At 40.6% G+C, this 5,839-nt stretch overlaps 1 long non-coding RNA gene across 1 annotated transcript; it reads left to right on the top strand.

Annotated features, from left to right (window-relative positions):
* The first annotated feature begins 381 nt into the window (after nt 1-381).
* LOC121864544 lies at nt 382-1,044 on the top strand. Its single transcript, XR_006088599.1, has 2 exons — nt 382-471; nt 668-1,044. It is a non-coding gene; the product is annotated as an uncharacterized LOC121864544 (long non-coding RNA).
* The last annotated feature ends 4,795 nt before the right edge of the window (nt 1,045-5,839 follow it).

The raw sequence follows: 5,839 nt of genomic DNA, 5'->3' as shown, positions 1-5,839 counted from the left end.
TCTCTCTCTGTGATCTTATTTTATTCCTCATATTAACTTCTTTAGGCTATTCTATTTAAGTTTAAGACTTTTTTAATATTACAATAGTACTATTTTGATGTATATGTCTCTTAACAATGTCTCAGACTTAAACTGAGGCCAATATTGCTGTTGTAATATATTCACAATTTCTATCCAAGATAAGTAAAGCACTGAATACGATTTCATAATATTTTCCTTTCACGTTTTACACTACTTTCGTGTCACAATAAAGTTTAAATCGTTTACTCGTCATCAAACAACCAAACGGCGTTTCCCTCCGGCATGGTGTCACTTTGACGTCATAACAAGGCAATGTACCCATTGGCTACAATTTAACCTAAAACAGCTTGTGATTGGTCAGGGAGTGTGGGCCGCCTGTATATAAAGCCTGGTAGACGGACGTCAACACAGAACACTGGCACGCGACGACGCTACAACATCTTCTGTACTGTAAGTGTATCTTCAAATATTTAAATTGTAAATTATTTGTTGGCGATTGGGAAGCTATTGTTTAAAATTTCACTTGACAAAAAAAAAAGGGAAATTTTATTAGTCTTGATATTACCTAAACTAAACTTTTTAAATAAGTTTCGCGTTAAACCATTCCGCCAGGCTTACATAACATTAATCTTCTTGCTATTTCTAGAACACGCTCATCAAACGACCATGAACCCTATACGAGTTGACCGAGGTAGCTGCAGTGTCACCACAAGAACAATTCGGAGCGTCTACAAAATTTACCTGTTGCTGGAGAACTCGATCGCAACAATTCCTTTCCTACTCCAGTTCTACCGCGGTTAGTGGATCCTTCCCACAGCATTACAGTGAGTTTCCTAGTGTTAAACTACAAGAAATTGGTCTCCAAAAAAACTGCTTTCCAGTATCTTTGTTATTTCTTCTACCCCATTTGTGGGTCATGAGCTGTATTGCATTACATTCTGTGCAAGTAAAGTCAAACTTGTACATATTGAATATCCAGTATATGTAACCAATAAAGTTTTTCTATTTATGGAATAATCCAAATCCTTGCTTTTACTAAATCAAAACCCAGAGTATAATAAAATCTCGACTACGTCTGCTGTTTGAAAGTTTGCCCATAAATAGTTCTCAAATACTCTACTTAATGGTGTTAAACGCTTCGGGAAATACAGCTCTACTCCTCTTAAATTAGTATTACTTTTTCACAACATAACCCAATAGACAAATGATGACATTAATGTGTGGGTTTTTACTTTCCAATCGTTCAAAGTACACATTCTCGTATCCACAGTGGCCCTGTACTAAAGTACGATCATCACTGGTTTAAACTAATCTTAGTATTGTCTAATAACACCAGAAGTGGTAAAATACTAAATTCCAAGCAAGACATATGAAAGTCTAACCTATAAATAAAAATATGAACTTCCATCTATGACCACTGCAATACTAAATATAGACCCAAGTCTTTCAATATTCAGTCGAAATCAATGTAAAATTAGAGGTCTGGTCATGTAGTCTGTAGTTTGGACAATTCTAAAACGCTTCTTCAATTGGATTTCCGCCGCAATGTATATTAGAGTATTTTAATCTCAAAAGACTGCCTTTTACTTGTTCAACATGGGAAAGGCTTTGAAATTGAGAAAAATGGCATTGAAAAAGCAAAGTGGGTTAAAGATGTAATAACGACGGTTGTGCATGTCAGAGATAAGAGAACCGTCAACAAGGATATTTAGAGCAAGGTATAGTTAAGTGGGAAGTACAGAAGGAGAATAAAAGCGGAGGGTGGTTTGTGAGTTAACGTGTAGCTATACCTTCTTTAACGAGTCACCCGTCTGAGACGTCCGATTTCTCAGGACGTCTGAGTCCTCCGTTTTCTTTCCATCTTAGAGTGCACCCGAGACTTCCTTGTTCCTAAAGCCCCGTCCACACGATCGAGCAGTGCCCGGCGGGCTTTGACCCTTTACCGGGCAAAGCTTGTGTGTTGTACACACGGGGGTGATTGGCGTCAGTCATAGTCGGGCGCTAGTAAGTGGTCTGCAGTGGCGGATACGCTACGATCGCACGAATAATCGCCCGACAGTGAAAAGCAAAGATCATATCGTTGTGTACTATAATAATTGCTGCTATGTGCAAATGCAGAAAAAGGGGATGGTGGTTAGGTCGGAAAAAAGCATTGAAGTCATGCCACGATTTTACGTGAACGGCAAGATGGACACGAGCGAGACATGACAAAGGACTCTAACACCTTTTACAAATTTCGAGCGAAAGTGGAACCATATATAAAAAAAACCAGGATACCAATATGAGGGAAAGTATATCTGCAGAGGCTAGTCTAGAGGCAACGCTTGTATATCTTTCAACTGGTATGCACCTACACGTCACGAGGATATCGAAACAAAGTTTGTCTCGCATAATACCTGCTATGAAGTACTCGAGGAAGATTACTTGCAGGTGAGATTTGTAATCCATAAAAATGGATTGAGTTATGATATGCATAAACAGGAAGCTATGGGACGAGAACGAAGAACACACACGAATGTCCTCATTACATAAACAATCTCCTGTCACGCCAATATTGTACATTGCATTTGGTTATACACTGAGCGGGGAACACGTACGTATAACATTTGTAATACTTATATACCACCACGCAGGCTGACCATGATTTCGCTCAACGACGGGCACTGCTCGATCGAGTGGACGGGCCTTTAATATAACGACACAGAATTTGAAATTGCAACAGTGGTGGTATATGTTAAGGCAACTTAGATATCTGATTATAGTTGGAACATCCATTAAGTGATGGTGAAAGCTTCAACTGTCTTTGTTGTTAGTAAAACTACACGAGTGGCTTGTCCTTGGGGATAGCCAGATGTTTCCAAGTACTACTGAAATTAGATCATTTGGATGCCCGAACGTCAAATCGAATTTACCAACCGTATTGAAACACTTTTCTCACACACTGTACCGCCAACTCTGACCTGCACACACTACCCATGGGCAGCCAGCCTCTTTGTGGGGTGGCGAGTGAAACGAGCCTAAACATCTGGGAGTTCCGGGGGAGCTGTAAGCCCCCCCGGGAAAATATTGAAATTTGAACACTTCTTTGCAGAATTTGGAAGCCATATGCAGTTATATTGAGGAAATTAAAACATTGAGACATTTTTCATTAACTGTATATTTATTGATAGTGTACAAATTCCCAACACACACACACAAAAGTGAGACATGACTGGAGTCATTCGTGTGGTTTCAAGTCGACCAGCCCTGATATGTAGAGAGGCCCTGCTCACGAAAGAGGAACTTAAAAGTAGCCAAAGCTGACATTTTTTTTAAACCAAAAGGAGATTCAGAGCCCAGTGACAGTAAACTCCCAGAGGATGACACAGTAGAGGTTCACTTTAGTGATTCGGATGACGAAACGAGGTCAGCTGAGATTAAGTAAATCGCCACCTACAGCAATGCAAGTACCGTAGTGGATACTCTCCTACAAACTGACGAGCCTAGCCGCATTCCAATGAGACGGGATTCGGCGACTTTCTCACGGGGGTGGGGGGTCGCCACCTGCGACGCTGGCATCCGGGTTTACTTCCGGTAGCCGAGTGTATGACCTCTCGGTCTCGCCGTTGAAATTCATTCTACCCTACGTTCCTGAACACGCCGCGTCTCGTCTCCTCTTCCAAGCACCAGACTGTTTTGTATATAATATATTTTATAGAAGAAAACCACCATTAAGAGTTTCCTTTCTCCAACCTGTGACTGAAGCTTCGTCCGATTCATCTCAGTTGAATTATAAGAAACATTCTATGGAACCGGTGTCGAGTGATCCGGCTGACAGTTGATGATAAACCCATTGACTATTTACTAAATCATTCTCTTGATCTAAATTGTGAACAAGGTCACTTCTCAACAAGTGAAAAGGAAAGAGTTCGGTATGTGCCTAAATCCTTGTGTATTCTCCAAAAACTGGAGATGTATTTTGCGTTCAATGCGTTTAGCGACTGGAAAAACTGCCGGCGTACAGTTGCCGAACGTGAAAGTGGCAGAGAGCATCAAATTTCAGTTGGGGTGTGAGGGCAATTACAGCAAGGCGAATTCATTCCACTTTGGCTTTGCAACTACAATTGGAGAGAAAATAATGCAAAGAACGTCTATTGCGCATAGTTGAAACACTACAAATTTTAACATCGAGAGGTAGTGATGAAAGAATAGGCTCTAGCAACAATGGCAATTACCTTGCAACTCCTGGCCAAATTGGACACTTTTCTTGCACAGCATCTGGTGCTGTGCAAACACTTCATATCTCTCAAAAACGATTTGTGACCAAATGGTCAATCAATTATCATAAGTGAAGTGAAACGAGACAAATATTAGTCAGTTAGTGTAGATTCCACACCGGATGTTAGTCATACTGACCAACTTACATTCATAGTTGAGCGATTTTTATAACTTCATAGACATATACATGACCATGGTGCACAGAGCATAGCCTCAACTATTGTACAGTTAATTACAGAAGTTCGTCTTGAGGGCAGAGTTATGACAATGCTGCCACTATGTCAGCCATTTACACTGCCAGAATAAAGGCTGGCATATTACGTCCCTTGTGCAGGTCACTCCTTGAACCTTGTAGGAACATCAGTTGCCTTGGGTCTCTTTCAAATTCCGGATTTTTGCAAACCTTATACAACTACTTCTCAACCTCCACATATAGTTGGGATCATCAGCTGCACTACCGGCTCAAGGGATTGTAGCGAAATCCCTTTCAGAAACTGGCTGCAGTGTTTTTACATTACCTTGAGATAAAGTCAGCACTGGAGAACAAAATATGTTCCGACAGTAGCTTCAAGGTCAAGGCCTCATAAGACGAATGGAAGCATTTGAAACACCACTTCTTGCTGTAAAATAGTATCAAATCTTAACAAGGTTTAATGCAACCAGCTTATCACTTCAAAAAGTTCACACCCACCTTCTGTCAGTTGTGAAACTGTATGAGAGCTTGATCATCTTCGTCTCACAAATGAGACGGGGTCAGTTGGATGAAATAGAAGATCAGGCTAGGGCTTTTGCCGAGCCTGTCTACAACGACAACAAAAAAGAGAAAACATTTCTTGGATGAATCAGTTGGCACTGAAACTCAACTTGATCCAAGGTGGACAATTTCTACACCATATTACGAATGAATAGAAATAAAGAAGCGGTTTACCTTAACGGAGTATGACACCATTGGCTGTCAGTACCTATTCCAGTGACCTGGAAGCATCTGTTCTAGAGGAGTTTTTGCAATTTAAAGACATTTTCTCTTCTGAATCTGACAAGTCAGTGACAACCCTTTCCGGATGGTATGTTGACAACTGCCTTTCCAAACATTAGTAGTAGTAGTAGTAGTATCTTCGGGGACACCACAGGTGAGTGACTGAAAGGTGGAGACGGCCCCTCGGAAACACGTGGGCTCGGCGTCGGTCGCCGAGACAGTCTCAAAGCCGTGGTTTAACACCAGAAGCAGTTTTTCTATTTCATTCATTTTATCCACAAATGTTTGCATGATCGTAATAAAAATGATACAACTTTTTCTTTAATTTTAAGATTTTTTTTCTCTATCTACGATCATAAATCACCCATAGCGGGCAGGGCACGAAACATGAAGGAAATTACGGGGTAAAACAACGAAACTCTGATCGTGTGGCAGTAATAAACCATCTCCAAGTGCTTTGTAGGTGAAGAAATAAATTATTTACCATAAATGTTCGGCCAATATTTCTTTCGTGACGTTGCACGTTCGCGTCTCGTCGTAAACCGTAAATTTGTGATTTCGGTCTCCGTATACATTAAAAGCAAA

The sequence above is a fragment of the Homarus americanus genome, unplaced genomic scaffold, assembly GCF_018991925.1.
Source record: "Homarus americanus isolate GMGI-L3 unplaced genomic scaffold, GMGI_Hamer_2.0 scaffold45691, whole genome shotgun sequence".
In the NCBI taxonomy this organism is placed as follows: Eukaryota; Metazoa; Arthropoda; class Malacostraca; order Decapoda; family Nephropidae; genus Homarus; species Homarus americanus.
This window is presented reverse-complemented; position numbering and strand designations above follow the sequence as displayed.